Source organism: Leucopleurus acutus (assembly GCF_964270905.1).
Source record: "Leucopleurus acutus genome assembly, chromosome: 7".
Lineage (NCBI taxonomy): Eukaryota > Metazoa > Chordata > Mammalia > Artiodactyla > Delphinidae > Leucopleurus > Leucopleurus acutus.
Window position 1 is genome coordinate 106,528,354 of NC_139150.1, and position 17,017 is coordinate 106,545,370.

Genomic DNA, 17,017 nt, shown 5'->3' on the forward strand with positions numbered 1-17,017 from the left:
ACTGAACTGCACACCTGCAAATGGTTAAAATGGTACCTTTCAGGGCTTCCCTGGTGGTGCAGTGGTTGAGAGTCCGCCTGCCGATGCAGCGGACACGGGTTCGTGCCCCGGTCTGGGAAGATCCCACCTGCCGCGGAGCGGCTGGGCCCGTGAGCCATGGCTGCTGAGCCTGCGCGTCCAGAGCCTATACTCCGCAACGGCAGAAGCCACAACAGTGAGAGGCCCGCATAGCACACACACACACACACACAAAAGGTACCTTTTAAAATATAAATTTATTTATTTTTGGCTGCATTGGGTCTTTGTTGCTGCACACGGGCTTTCTCTAGTTGTAGTGGCCGGGGGCTACTCTTCGTTGCAGTGCATGGGCCTCTCATTGTGGTGACCTCTCTTGTTGCCGAGCACGGGCTCTAAGCACGCAGGCTTCAGTAGTTGTGGCTCACGGGCTCTAGAGCGCAGGCTCGGTAGTTATGGCTCACGGGCTTAGTTGCTCTGCGGCATGTGGGATCTTCCCGGACCAGGGCTCGAACCCGTGTCTCCTGCATTGGCAGGTGGAATTCCAACCACTGCGCCACCTGGGAAGCCCTAAAATGGTACATTTATGTTGTGTATATTTTGCCACAACTAAAAAAAGGTAAAACATCATATCATTATGTTGTACACCTGAAACTAATATGTCAATTATACCTCAATTAAAAAATAAGTAGAAAAAAAGGTTAAAAATAGAAAATGCAACCCCAGAAGGCCCTCCTTACAGGAAGGGAATTTCTTTCTTAGCCGCACCTCATCTGAGATTTCAAGGGGGCCTTCTCAGCTGGAGAAGCAGTAGGTTTCAGACAGTAAATCTTTTGATTTTCACAGCGCAATAAAGTGAACAAAATAAGGAGGACTAATTTAGCATTGTCAGCTTTTTAATTTTACCAAGTAAATTCTTTAAAAACTAATGGATACAACAAATTGCTCTCTACTATCACTGTCATCCTTTAAAAAAAATAAAAGCCAGGTCACAAAGAATATATTTTTATATTGAAATCATTTGCTGGATGAAAACCCTCACTCCTACCCTTTTGCTCTTATTTAGCATTGAAAAAACTTTTATCATGGCCCTTGGACTGATTACCAGAGTTGGGTATTCTAGGCTTAAACGGATTTCCTATTAACCATCTCACCACACGCAGGTTATAACAAATGAGGGTTTGCAACGTGCCAAGGTTCCTGGGCATCCACTCTTCGCTTTATATCTCTTTTATAACCTGGTAAGTTTTCTTTTTAAAAGGCCTGTTCTCATGACAGCTTGAATCTAGCTTAACAGAAACAAGGCAGGCAGAAAAAGAGAAGGCTACCAGTTTCTATGTGAACACTGTATTTCCATTTAAGCTCGAATTTCCGAGAGGAGAAAGCCCCTTAGGAGTCGGAGAGGTGGGGGGGATACAATAGGGAAGAGGTGAGGACTTTCTCTAAAGTTTCAAAACCACTTAAGTGGTCCTGGAAACATTTGACTGGAAGAAAATGACAGGAGCTTCCCAAGGGACCGTAGAGAAACACCCCTGTGGGCTACTCTCCCTTTGACCTCTTATTCACACTAATCTCCCCCTGTTGACTTCTGCAATAAAGGTGAGGAGAGAGGATTCTTAGAGGAAAGAGCCAGAGCCTAGGAATGGCTTTATCTTCCCGGGGAAAATCTCGCTGAGATTGTGAGAGAGAAAGGACTGAGAGGCGAGTTTCAACCTGCAGCCCAGGAGCCTGGGGACTTTCACACCAGGTAACTGGAGAGCTGCCCTGTCACCTGGCTGGGAGTGCTGGTTCGGACTCCAACAGAAGAGAGGGAAAGTCAGGGTTTCTCCCTTTTGAACTATTAGAGGAAAAAGAGAAAAAGAACTAGTAAATAAGGCACTCCCTTTGACCATTCTCTTGCAAAGCAAGGACTTAAGAAATCCACCAATATTTACGGTGTAGATACTGCAGTCAAGACATTGTTGAATTTTAGCTGTGTTGATAAGAAGGTCCTCCTTTATTTTGCCCTGACCCTTTGCAGATCTACTCGTTCTAAAACCAATTTCTAGTTTACTTTTTTGTTGCTTTGATCCACAATTTCTGATGATCCCTGCAGAGGTTGAGGAAGACATTTTGCCTTATAATATCATCACTTAATAGAATAATGAGAACAAACATATTGAATAATCACTATGTACCAGACGCTCTCCTAAGCATTTTATGTGTATTAACTCACCTAATCCTCACACTAACTCTATGAAGCAGTGACCATTACTCTCCTCACCTTACAGATGGGGAAACTGGACCTGACAAACTTACTGAAGGTGCCACGGTTGTGCTCTGACCCCCCTCTCTACAATCCTTCATGACGGGAAGTGTCTCCACACAGACTGTTCAGCCCATAGGAATTTGAAAACATCTAATTTTCCGCTATTCTACTTTCCAGAATAGTTTCTGAAACCCTATTATTGTAAAAAAAAAAAAAGTGGGGACTGTACGCTAAGTTCTGTATTTTTAAAAAGGGAGGGAATGAGCTAATCACTGCATCAGGACAAAAGACATCTCTCCGGCGTAATTAAGGATTTACCTGCGTCCCTCAGGCTTAGCTTTGCCAGAGGTCTAAGTTTTCCCAGTTGTCTCCTTCTGTCTCCCCAGCTATACTGTGGGCGCAGGAGAGTGTCTTGTTCAAGTCTCTTTATCTCCAACACCCAGTATAATCCCTGGTACTCAGTAGGCAGGCACTTAATACCTGTGAGGGAAGATATTAACAACCCAGCACCATGATTAACCACAGACAGGTGAAGTTACTTGCCTCCAATCTACACAGAGCTAGTAAGCTTCAGGGTTGGAATGCAAACACAAATTTGATTCTGAAAATCTAGGCTGTTTCCACAAAGAAGGCCATCGCTATACATCCTCTTATGTATTTTTCATGTTAGTGTTCTCTTTCCTATGTTGTGAATTCCTAGTGGATGTCAGTCTCCAGAGTGGCCTTTATTTTATAGGTGTTATTTATCAAGTGCTTATTATGGGCCAGGCATTGTGCTCAGCACCCCCCATACAAGATCTCATTTAATTTTCACAACAATCCCGTGAAGCTTGGCGATATTATTACAGCCTTTGACAGATGGGCAACTGAGACTAAATGGGGCAAGTTAACTTGTACGCTAGCCTGAGTAAGAGGTTCCTAAATGCAAATTCTGGGTCCCTGCTGTGTGCTCTTGCCCAGGCCTTCAGACCTTTGCCACCACCCCACCCTGCTTCATGTAGCCTCTGGTGCCCTGCTGGGTCCCTCAGCCTCTTCTGACACTTCATCAGCCACGGACTGACAGGGCCACGCCTGGATCTTGCCATGATCTAAGATGGCTCCGCCTATGAAACTCAATAACTCTCATCCACAGCCTCAGTCTCATCCAACCTGACTCACTCCCCTACTGCCAGGCACCAATGCACTGTTTGTAAGCCTCCAGTTCCTCAACTTACCCCTTTCCTCACACTCAAGCTCCTTCAGGGGCTCATTTTCTTACATCTGTAGCTTAAACCTTCCTCTTGCCCATGTCATCACCACCACTCATGGCCCGTGAGTTCCTAAACTTAAGTCATTTCCCTTCCTTCCTTCTCCCATACTTGGTCAGTGCCATGTTGTGATTTACAAGAAATACATATTTGATCATTCAGAGGACCAAAATCTATGTCTCATATGTATTTGATCTTCATTCACCGTAGTTCTGATGGCTCATACCTCCCCAAGCCCTTGGAATTTCCTAAGGGTTGAGAGTGATCAAGGTGTCTCTTGTTGTGTTAATGATGTGTCTTTTGGAAAACACCTAAGGCTGGGGGTGGATTGCCAATGGGACCAACCTGTGATTAGACCTCCAGGGAGGGGGGCCAGGCTGGAGTTGAAATCAACACCATTGGCCAATGATTTAGCCAATCATGTGTATGTAATAAAGCCTCCATGACACCCCTAAAAGGACAGCGCTGGGGCCCTTTCTTGGAGTTTCCACAGGAACCAGTTTCCATGTGGGCTCTGGGCCCCAACCCTCCACGAGGACAGAACCTCCTTTGTTTGGGACCTAGCCCTATGTATCTCTTCATCTGGCTGTTGATTCCTATCCTTTAATATCTTTTTATAACAAATCTAGTGAAATGTGTTTTCCTAAGTTTTGTGAGTCATTCTAGCAAATTAATTGAACCCAAGGAGAGAGTCATGGGAACCTCCAATCTATAGCCTGATGGTCAGAAGTACAGGTAACACCCTGGACTTGCAATTAGCATCCTGAGGTAGAGGGGGTCAATGGAACTGCGAATTCATAGCCAGTCGTTCAGGAGCACAGGTGACAACCTGGGCTTGGGACTGGCGTCTAAGGTGGAGGGCGGTCTTGTGGGCCTGAGCCCTTTACCTGTGGAATCTGATTCTATGTCTAGGTAGATAGTGTCAGAATTGAGTGGAATTTCCTGTCACCCTGTTGGTGTCCAAGAATCGCTTGTTGGTGTGGGGAAGCCTACACACATACACATACACGCACACACACACACACACATGTTGGAACTGGGCCCAGGAACCCTGCTGGAGGAAGTCACACACCCGTGCACCTTGGTGCCCTCACAGATCTGTGCTCTTTAGTCTCAGCGTGGCCCTCAGTGCCCTCCCCCATTCCTCCAGGGCCTTTACCATCTTTACCACTTCCCCTCAACCCTTAGTCCACCTCTAGTTACCTCTCTCTCTGCCTCTTCCACAGCCAAGCTTCCCCAGATAATTTACACTCACTGCCTTCCCTTCCTCACCTGTCATTAGTCAACCGACTATTAATTCAATCATGCTTTCGCCACCTTCACCCCTCCAATAAAACCAGGCTGGCCAGGTGTATCATTGGTCCTTGATTTGCAAATCCAGTAGGGTGCCTTTCGGTCCTCATTTTACTTGATTTCTCTGTGGTATTTGGTGTTATCGACCATCCCCTTCTTGATGGTCTTACTTTCTATGACATCACTCCGTTCTCCTTGGGGAATTTTTTTTTTTTTTTTTGGCCACACTGCATAACATGAGGGATCCTAGTTCCCTGACAAGGGATTGAACCATACCCTCTGCAGTGGAAGGGCGGAGTCTTAACCACTGGACCACCAGGGAGGTCCCTGTTCTCCTTGTTTTAATTAATTTATTATTTTAATCAACAGACTTCCCCACCTTGTGCTTGGCATTATGGCATTAGGTGCTTGGGATACAAAGATCAAAAAGAGGTGGTGACTGTCCTTAAGGGCTAAGAAGTTTGGTTAGATTTCTGGAAATTTTGTAACTTCTTCAAGTTGTTTTGCTGCCTCTTTGTTTCTCAGAATAGTGTGGGAACCCCCTTTAAGGATGGTGCACTGGGAAAAGAGAAGGCTCAGTAGACCTGGCTTGGGAGATCACAGGGAAGGCAAAGCCAAGGGTACTCCACCCAATTCCAAAGCTGGGGGGAAAAGAACAGCCAATAGATGGAGCGGCAGCTAAGCAGTAGAAGAACTAGGCACGAAAGAAAGGGGACAACGGAAAGAAACACTAGTATTCATCGAAGAGTAGCTGCCGGAGCCTAAAGTGCAAAAAGCTCATATGGGTTCCTTGCTGTCAAAATCCATGTCTCTTGTACCTGTTTGTTCTATTCGCATTGCCACCATCCTATCCTAAGCCTTCTACAGTTCTGGCTTTCAAAGCTTCTGCATGACACCTCCCCAAAAGATACCTCTGGCAGAAAGTATCCCTCCATACTGTGCATGGGGTCATGCACTTTGGGGTCATAGAATTGGGTTTCTCCTGAAAGGGTAAAAGGCCACAACTGTGGGGCTCAGGAGGCTGAATGGAATTGACTTGGATTTTTGAGAGATTTCGATGATTCAAAGAGTCCACTTGGGTGCTGGAGGTTAAAGATGTCCCCTGAAGTGTACTAGGTAGGGTGCACCCCTCTTTCCCTGGGATCTCATTTGGAATGGAGTAGGGTTTATGAGCCCCAGAGAGCGAGGTGTACCTCGTAAACGCGATTATTTATACATTAGTTTCTTTTTTCTCTCTTTGTGCTCAACTTTTCTTTTTTTTAATTTAATTTTTATTTTATATTGGAGTATAGTTGATTGACAATATTGTGTTAGTTTCAGGTGTACAGCGAAGTGCTCAGTTATACATATACATGTATCTATTCTTTTTCAGATTCTTTTCCCATATAGGTTATTACAGAATATTGAGTAGGATTCCCTGTGCTATACAGTAGGTCCTTGTTGATTACCTATTTTATATATAGTAGTGTGTATACGTTAATCCCAAATTCCTAATTTACCCCTCCCCCATTAGTAAACTTTTCTTAAATGTATGTGTATTTGACCTATGCTAGGGGGAAGCAGAGGAAGGGACTTTTGACAGAGCTTTAAAAGGGAAGAAGTCTACCTCTGAGGCCAATGTGGTGGAGGCAGTGGGGACGGGGGGAAAGACCACAACACGAGTCAAATCAGAAGTAAGGATCTGAGATCACTGGGCTCTTCCTACTAACCTTACAGCCCTGGGTTTTACTTCATTTTAGAAGGCAGCATCCCCTTACTCACCCCTCACTGCTGGACAGTCTCTCTTACCCAGTACTTTTGTTCTGGTTGCTCTCACTCACGTTGCTAACTTCCCTAGGATGTCCTCCCTCCCTCTGCCAATTAACACCTAACCACTCGAGCCCTGTTTTCTCCATAAACTCATCCTTCGCTCGTCCAACACACGTCAATGTTCCCTTTTGGAAGCTTCTAGCTCTGTACCGCACGAGCATTGGTGACAGGCCGACGTAAGCAACGTGTATGGGTCTCATCTTCTCCAATTAGGTGGAGAACTCAGTAGTGGAGATGCTGTCTTCTTGTCTTTGGTATTGCTCCAAGTGACAAGCACACAGCCGGCCCCATCTATACTTGGAGACTGAACTATTCCAATTTAAAAGACACAGAGTGGAAGAGACAGGAGGCATGAGAAGGGCTTTACGTTCATTGTTTTGACTGATATTCTACAGTGACAAGAAATTCCAGGAATAACATAAGCACGGGTGGTGGCATGGAAGTTCTTTCAAACCACATTTTGCCCTCTTTATTGAGGAAAGGTAAACTCCCTCCTCATCTCTGAAGATCCAGAATGAAGAGTCCTCTCCAAACACACAGATTCCACACTAAACTCCCCCAGAGTGTCCACTATCTGTACGAACATATTACTTCCCTCTTTGTTGAAAAGTGTCTGGAAAGAACAACCTCCATAATAAATCTCTGATGGGCCTAGTTCATCTCCATAAATCATTCAGGGATGGAGGTCAGGAGAGGGTATCCTTTTGGTATTATTCCAGGCAGATTGTACAGTTCAGGCCCCATTAGTGAGCACAAAAGGACATCTATAAAATATTCATAGGCTGTGGTACAAATACATTGACTGCTTGGGGGACCCACTGCCTAAGGCATGAGATTCGTCAGACCCGTGGTTGCAGCAGTCTGCTCCCTTCAGCTCAGAGGTTTCCACAGCCCATCAACAAATCTGATTTAGAATTTAAAGGGATTTTTTTGAAACCACAAGAGAAAGGGTGAGGTAAGTTGGAGGTGAACTATTTTGCCCAGGTCTCCCAGCCTGAGGAGAAGCAACTGGCTTCTCATGGGGAGGGCCATCTGGTGAAGCAGCAAAACCTCCTGGGAGAAATACTGGATAAAGTTAGCATGGGAAGAAGGAAGGAAGGAAGGGAGGAAGGGAGGGAGGGAGGGAGGGAGGGAGGGAGGGAGGAAGGAAGGAAGGGAGGGAGGGAGGGAGGGAGGGAGGGAGGGAGGAATGAAAGAAAGAAAGGGAGAAAGAAAGGAATGAAAGAAAGGAAGGAAGGAAGGAAAGAAAGAAAGAAAGAAAGAAGGAGAAAGAAAGGAAGGAAGGAAAGAAAGAAAGGAAGGAAGGAAGAAAGAAAGAAAGGGAGAAAGAAAGGAAGGAAAGAAAGGAAAGAAGGAAGGAAGAAAGAAAGAAAGAAAGGGAGAAAGAAAGGAAGGAAAGAAAGGAAGGAAGGAAGAAAGAAAGAAAGAAAGAAGGAAGGAAGGAAGGAAGGAAAGAAGGAAGGAAGGAAGGAAAGAAAGAAAGAAAAAGAAATCTCCTAGAAAAATACCTGGGGAAGAATCCCTGCTGTGAAAGACACCCTCCCCCCTCTATTCATTATTGCTGTTTTCTATCACATACAATTCCATCTAATCCAAATTTGATAGCATATGCAATCAATGAAAGGTACTTCCCCGATAAGGAATCAAAAAGTGAGGATGACATACTTTACATTTCCAGGTTAGAATTTACTGGAAGAAAATGATGCTGTTCCAGTGGAAGAAAAAAATATCCATCAAATTCCTCCTTGGATACTGGCAGGTAAATGAGATCCTGTTTTCCCAGGGAAGTTGTCACATGTGGCAGCTGCAGGTGGCTGGGGTGGAGGCCTGAGCCTAGCTGGGGAGAGAGAAGGAACATTCTGAGCTACCCCAGATTCAGATCTAGGAGGTGTTACCTCTGCAGGAAGCATGAAGGCGGGTGGCAATGAGGGGTGGGAGGGCAGAGTGCATCAAAATCCCGATACTGGAGGGAAGAGAAGGGCAGAGAAAATGGCTCAGGCTAGGATGGATGCCTCATGTGGTTTTAATCTTCTAGACACTGGGCATGAAGTGGTTAAAAAGAAACCCAAGGCAGCTGCAGCCCGGGACTTTGTAATAGGAAGTAACATAGAGTTCATTTTTCTATGCCATGGAGGGAGACTTTGTTTTTCAGCTGGGACTCAATCTGGAAGCTGTTCTACCCACTAGAAAGCCAGAGGCTATAAAACCCTGCCAGTGCCACAGCATGACTCAGGGGCAGCTGAACAAAGCCCAGGACAGAGCAGGGCAGCTGCAACTGTCTCGCACTTCGGCACCATCTATGGAGGAGAGCAAAACCACCTTAGAAATAGAGAACGATGTAGCCATCCTTCACCAATATAACTACCAGACACATTCAAGGCTTACCTGTAAAAATCTGAAAAGCTAGAGAAAAATAAGAGCGAATATTTAGCTGAGCTCAAGCAAAGAAAGAAGTCATCAGTAATAGTAAAAGTACTGAGAAACTTGTGCAAGGTCTGTAGGTGGAGCTGGGGTCTGTGCTACACCAGAGCCTTACTCTCAGCTCTGCACAGAAGTGCTTCTTCAAGGGGAAAAATAAAAACAGGTAGTTTGGAAAACGAATATTTCTAAAGTATACCCAAAGAACTCACCAAAACTGGAAAGAGTGGGCAACAAATTGGAAAGTTTTGGCAATATATGATAAACGTAAAGTTATAGTCCTGAAGAAGACATTTACAAACAAAACAAAACAGAACAGCAAGAGACTAATAGAAGGTAACAGGCTATTTCTTAAGGAAGAAATGTGAACAATGCCTAAGATACACAAATGTAATATGTTTTAAAAGGAGAGTGAAAATACAATAGGACTAATTAAATAAATATTAACCTATATTTAAGAAGACAGCACAAAGACATTTTTCTTTTTCTCCCACAAAGACATGTTTCTTTTTCTCCCAATATTCTCTCCAAAAATATCCCATAGGATATTTTTACTCTTTGTTTCCTTTTTACAATAACTTAGAGCATCCTTCTTTGCTTTCATGTGGTGACAGACTGAACATACTCAAATGCAAAATTCAGTTGATGCTTACCAAGCCCACATTATGCTAATTCCTGGTGTCAGCCTTATGTGATGACATCAAGCTAAATATTCCCTCAACAAAAGCATACTGTATGGAATAGTAGATTTTACTTACTAGTAATTGCAGGGTTTTAGACTTGTGGGACTTTGCTTCTAGCTTTCCAAAAATGTTCATCCGCTTTGTATCTACAAGCTTGTTTCGGTAGGTCAGCTGTTTGTCAATAATGTCCTTTACAGCTATAAATTCATCGTATGCACTATCTGTATGGAAAATGTCCATCATTTGTGAACACTCCAGAGCAGCTTGGATGATATCATGAGTTAAATTCTCTCAGGGAAAATGATCTTAAAGCATGGATGTAATCTGAACTTGTGAAATCAAAATTTGATTCCAAGTAAATTATAGTTTTAGTAGAGAAATGAGAAAGTCCTGTTTAATTTGATTGCCCTTTTTTGGTGACTTTTTGTTTTGTTTTGAGTTCTGAAGCAGTCTTATTTCCAAAAACTTCCTTATGAAACTTTTTGTTACAACCTACACATAACATCAAATAATTCAAGTGGCCTCAGTCCATCCTTAGCTAGGCTTCTTATGGCCTCTTCAAAGATCATCAAACACTTTTGGAGAAACAGCATACAAATTTCTGTTCTACATTCTTTTTTCCATTCTTATCCTCATTGTATTTTCAAATTAGAGAAGGACAGTGTTCTTGTCCCTCATTTTGAAAATATAATTTTACAGGCAATATTTCATATCTTTTCTATGGCCAGCAGCAATGATAGACTATGTCTAAGACATATGCCCTATGTCTAACAAGGTGAGCTCCTTCCATTTCTATAAAGTCAAATATCTCATTAAGTGATTCTGCAGTTTTCAGAAAACTGAAAAGTGACTAAAACTTTCATAATGAAAACCTCAGCTTCACAGGTGAGCAAATCATATTCCTCTTTAGCAGTGTGGTGTATAAGAAATGCAAAACATTCAGTAGGAGAGAGGTTTTTTCATTGCCTTTGGTTAAAAATGTATAGACTGGGGCTTCCCTGGCGGCGCAGTGGTTGAGAGTCCGCCTGCCGATGCAGGGGACACGGGTTCGTGCCCCGGTCCGGGAAGATCCCACATGCCGCGGAGCGGCTGGTCCCGTGAGCCATGGCCACTGAGCCTGTGTGTCCGGAGCCTGTGCTCCGCAACGGGAGAGGCCACAACAGTGAGAGGCCCACGTACTGCAAAAAAAAAAAAAAAAAAAAAAAAATATATATATATAGACTGAATCTGCCAAAATTTACATTTGGACCGTCTGCCAAATAGGCAGATAGATAAGCGAGGTCCAGTTGGCAGTCGGATAATATATCAACAATCTTTTATGTTTTCTGTAGTTTCATTTAAATCTTCATAGAAATCAAGAAGACAATTTGAGATTCCATTTTTCATATCGAAGTACCTAAGAAATAGAACATATTTTTTGTTGTTGGGGAGGAAAAAAACTTTTCCTCCACACTCTTAGATTCAGTATCTGAGGCCTGGGAATTAAACGGGCCAAAGACTGATTAACAGAAAAAAAGGCACAATTTTTATTTAATAGTTACAGGCACAGGAATTCACAGAAAAGAAATGAAACTCAAAGAAGCAGTTAGATTCAGGAGCTTATATACCATTTTATTTATTTATTTATCTTTGGCCATGGCTTGCGGCATGTGGGATCTTAGTTCCCCGACCAGGGATTGAACCTGCGCCCCCTGCGTTGGGAGCGTGGAGCCTTAACCACTGGACCACCAGGGAAGTCTCATATACCATTTTAACAAAGGAAAGGACGTTTGGGATTCAAGGGATGACAAATTGCAGGGAAGTAACTGGGAAATACATGGGGGGAATAGTTATTTTAATAAGGCCTGTTTGTGCAAATTCATCTCAGTGTCGACTCCCTATCTCTGGTGATAAGAGTGCTCTCCCTGGTACAAGGGGCTGGGGGTGGGAATGGAAGGTTAGCTTTCTCCAGGGGAAATTTATGCCTTGCTTTTAGGCATATGGGAGAGGGCAGAGAGTTCCTCCTGCATCTGCTGTTTCTCAAGTACCTTTAGTTCAAAATAATATGCCAAAGTGGCATATCCTCATCCCCTTCGTTATGACTAGCATTGCTCTGATGTAACCCATCACTTGATACACTGTAGAAAGCATAATGGTTGGTAAGTTCTGCCAGAATCGGCCCTACATTTTTTTTTTTTTTTTTTTTTGCGGTACGCGGGCCTCTCACTGTTGTGGCCTCTCCCATTGCGGAGCACAGGCTCCGGACTCGCAGCCCCAGCGGCCATGGCTCACGGGCCCAGCCGCTCCGCGGCATGTGGGATCTTCCCGGACCGGGGCACGAACCCGTGTCCCCTGCATTGGCAGGCGGACTCTCAACCACTGCGCCACCAGGGAAGCCCCGGCCCTACGTTTTAAGAGGCCAGTTTAGATCGATTTAGAAGGACTTGCCCATTTCATCGCGGACTTTTAAGATGCAGTCTCCATGTGTGTCTTTACCTCCCCTTCTGCACCATGCTCGATCCCAGTAGATTTTCTGCACCTGTGTAGCATGCTCAGTTTTGTTGCTTTACCTCCCTAATCATGTACCACGTCCTTCCATCTGTCATTAAAATGTCATGGTCCTTTAGCCTTCTTTTTTCAGTGATGTCTAGGTCACGCTGGTGTTTGTAATGTAATATGAACTCTTAGAAAACATGGTCACACTATTCACAATGTTAAAAAATTAAACTAGCATTCGGTACAAGCAAATTCTCAATACAAATACAGAACAAGAGTTAAACCACAGGCAGAGGCGAAGACAGACTGTTAAAGATTATAAGGCCCTTAAGTTACACACCTAAGTAGTATCACACCCAGTGATGTAACAGTGGATGATCTGTTATGGAACTGAAAATCATGGTAGACAACATCAGCGGTCAGTGACCATGCAAGGTGGGTAATCTATCCACCATATCCATTTGACACTAAAAAGCGTGTTTCCTTTAGCCCCTAGGTTTTCGCCACTATAACGAGTTTTGTACTTTCCCCCAAGCTTCCACACTCATGCCGAAAACCATGCTTTCTCATGTACAGTGGAGGGTTTCCTGGAATGTGGAACTTTCAGTGCTGAAACCACAGGGGGACAGTCCTTGTGAAAACAGTACTTTCAGATATTTCTGGTCAGAAGTATATATTGGTGCACCTTTTCTGGAGAGCACTTGCATGTGAATTTCAAGAGCCTTAAACATGTGTAACCAGTCATTCCATTTCTAGGAAATTTATCTTAAGGAAATAAGTAGAGGAGGTCATAAACATTTATGATTATGGATAGCCAATTGGATTTTACTTACTGTATTCAAAAATTAAAAACAGTTTAAAGTTTCAGCAATAGGGAAATAGTTAAACTGTGATATTTTTTACAGTGAGATGCAGTAATTAAACACCATCCTTAAAATTCATGTTTTGGGAGGATGTTTAATGGCGTGGAAAAGTACATTCTAATGATAACTTTGAGGCAGTTTATAGTATATCATTTTCACCTAATGTATGCATTTATACACATGTACATAACAATATACAGTAAAAGGGAAAGAAAAACTAGAAATACTCCAGAATGGTACCTTTGAGTGGGAGGATTATGGCTAATTTTAATTATTTATTATAATTTTCCCAATTTTCTGTAATCAAAATTTTTCCTTATGATTTTTTTGCTATTGTAACATTTAATTAATTTATTTTTTTGAATCACATATTTTAATGACAAAAATAGCATTATAAAAATAAGAAAACAAACTTCTCTGTACCATAACAAAATAGCAGTTTCAAGGTATGACTGGATTTCTTGACTAGCCACTGTCAAGATGAAAAGGTTAAAAGAGAATTCTGATAGCCATCATCCAATGTAAAGTGAATACCAAAGGACCCAACCCAACAGATCACTTCATTTAGCTAATTGGGATACACTTGGCATGAAGTTAAAGCTGGTGTTCATTCAGAGGCTCCTCTCCTCCAACTTGGAGCCAGTGTCTCTTTCGTGAATGAGGCAGACGATACAATTATCCTTCAGACCCTCTCTTGTAGATTTGCCTGATGATTTTTTTTAATAATCAGATAGAATGTTTTAATACTGTCTGAAAGTCGAGCAATTGCCAAGTATGAATGTGAGTTTTCTGGAATTAGCAATAAGTTTCATAATGTAAGGAAATGACTTTTTTCTTGGACCAGTATGAGATGCTGATGATAAAATAAACCATGAAAAAATAGGAGACTCTAGAAAGAAATTTGTCTAAGCTTTCACCAAGATGTAGAGAAGAAATTAATATCAAAACTCTACTCCAGGGGACTTCCCTGGTGGTGCAGTGGTTAAGAATCTGCCTGCCAATGCAGAGGACAACGGGTTCAATCCCTGGTCCAGAAAGATCCCACATGCAGCAGAACAACTAAGCCCGTGTGCCACAACTACTGAGCCTGTGCTCTAGAGCCCACGAGCCACAACTAGTGAGCCCACGCACTGTAACTACTGAAGCTCGCAAGCTCTAGGGCCTGTGTGCCGCAATTATTGAGCCTGCGTGCTGCAACTACTAAAGCCCGTGTGCCACAACTACTGAGCCTGCGCTCTAGAGCCTGCGAGCCACAACTACTGAGCCCACGCACTGTAACTACTGAAGCCCGCAAGCTCTAGGGCCTGCGTTCCGCAATTATTGAGCCCGCGTGCTGCAGCTACTGAAGCCCGTGCTCCTAGAGCCCATGCTCCACAACAAGAGAAGCCACCGCAATGAGAAGCCGGAGCACCACAATGGAGAGTAGCCCCCGCTCGCCACAACTAGAGAAAGACTTTGCGCAGCAACAAAGACCCAACGCAGCCAAAAAATAAAAAAAAAAATTAAAAAAACACTACTTCATATTTTTTATGGCTATGATTTAAGCTAACTAGAGAGTAAATTGTACCCAGTTCTCATCCCATAGTGTGTATGTCTTATTCCTGATAAACATTTTAGTTGCCTTTAAAGTCTTGAGCGTAAGAACTCCTTGAAGCTTCTACCAGGTAGATTTGTGAACTATATATGCCCTCCACTGACAACTGCAGAGGGGATGCAAGTGCCCAAAGTGAGCTGATGTGAGATCCAGAACCTCCCTCTTCTAAAATGGGACTTTCAGCTTAGTCCTGCGTGACCCAAAGCAAGGAGGGAAAAAGTGACAAATCTCAAGTCTATTGCAGGAGCTTTAATTAAACAGCAAGGTCCTTCCACATTAGTGATACAAACATTCTGAGAAGGACCTGTGTAAATACTGACCCCTTGTCCCCTGTAAATTTCCCTCTCCATAGCCCTACATGGGTTGATTTGATTCTGAAATCTTATTCTTGCTCTGACTGTAAACATAATTCTGATTTCCTATCTGGGCTCCATGTGCTGTGTGTGATAAAAGGGGAAAAAGGAAAACCAGATGAGGGAATAAATAAGGAGCAGAAACCATGATATTAAGATGGGAAGGGGTCTTCCCTGGCGGTCCAGTAGTTAAGACTCCATGCTATCAATGCAGGGGGCGCAGGTTCAATCCCTGGTCAGGGAATTAAGATCCCACATGCTGTGGGGAAGTGGCCAAAAAAAAAAAGGTGGGAAGGATTGTGGTTGTTGACAGTCTACTAGAATACCCTACGCATTACCCTCCGGTTCCTAAAATCCACAAAAAAGGTAAACTGTGTTGGATAACCCTCCAAACTACCCCCTTCCACTTTCTCCGGATCAACCAGTTCCAGACGTGTGTTTTCCTTGTTCAAGGTTCGGCTTATCACCTAGTTCTCTATAAGAAAAGTAAGTGGAAACCGGACACCCAAAAGGCACCAGCGTCCAGGATTGGGGGCTGGGATGGGGCTAGCACTGCAAGAGGAAAGCTAAAGGCTGTGGAAGCTCCGAAGGCTAGGACCTATCGTGGTAGAAATCAGGAGGCCAAGCACTAAATGCCAAAGAAGTAATCAATTCCTGCTAGTCTGGGATAGGGGAGGAGCCCAGAGCACATGAGAGTCCAGCTCCAGCCAAGGGGTGAATAGGTCATTGCGAGTCAGAAACTGGTTTTCCATCCAGGATGTTATCAGTAGACCATAAACCGGATCAAGAAGGAGGGTGAGTCAAGGTGTGTTTGTGGCCTGATTTGAAGACAAGGCTTATTTGCATCAGAAGGTGCCTCCTTACAAACCCTCCGGGGTAGGAGCTCGTGTGACTTGGGCCTATACCAGGCAAACTTGGGAACAGGAACGGCCAGCTGACAGCAAGAACCTGAAAGCTGTGTGGTTGCAGGTGAGTTGGCATGAAGGCTCTACCCGGTGTGACACAGCAGAGGGGGCCAGGGGGCCACTCAACACTGGCCGCACAACAGACTCACCTGGGGAGCTTTTTCAATCCCAATGTCCAGCCACACCCTGGAAAAATTAGATTGGAATTTCTGGGGGTTGGGTGTTGGAGTGCTTTAAAAAGCTCCCTGGGCTATTTGAATATGCAGCCAGGACTGAGAACCCCGGATTAAAGGTAGGTTCACAGAGTTGTTCCCTATAAGGTTGATTCTGATAGAATCATTTTCTTGTGACCAACTAGTAATTACAAAACAAGCTTTATGAAAATAGTATTTAAAGAAACATTTACACAATAATAGATGTGTTTTGAAAATCGAGGTAAATCAATACCTGCTAAAGCTAAGGGGTTAGAGTTTCATCCAACCAGGAGGATTTTGATCCGAGAGTGATATGACACAAGTGACAACGTAGGAAGAGTAATTGGACAGTGATGTGTAGGGTAGAGCTGGTTTAGTTCAGCAGACGTTCAGTGACTAATTATGGTCACTAGCATTTATTGAGGCAAACACTGCAACAGTCTTACTCAATCCTGCCAAGAGTCCCACAAGGGTGGGTAGTTTGGGTACCATGTTTTATAGATGGAGAATCCAAAGGTGAGAGAGGTTAAGTGACTTGCCCAAAGTCACAGGTTAGTAAAAAGAGAAGTGTCAGAATTTGAATCCAGAACTCCCTTCACAACCGCCTTGCTGCACCACCTCTCATGTCATGAATGACTGTGCCAGTGTATTTTGGGGGGACATACAATGAATGTCACAGTCCTTACCTTCAAGAGAGGGCAGACAGGTCAAGAAATATCCACCATGCTGAGTGATAAGTGCGTAATGGTGTTCTCAGAACACAAATGGTCTGCCTCAAGGAGTGATGCTGGAAGAAAGCCAACAGTAGACTTGTTCTGAAAGGAGAGGAAAAGAGTGGAAATGGGGAGGCCAGTTAGAAAGCCATTGCAGTCATCAGGTCAGGGAGCTGGGATGTGGCTGTGGGGATGAGAAGGAAGTGT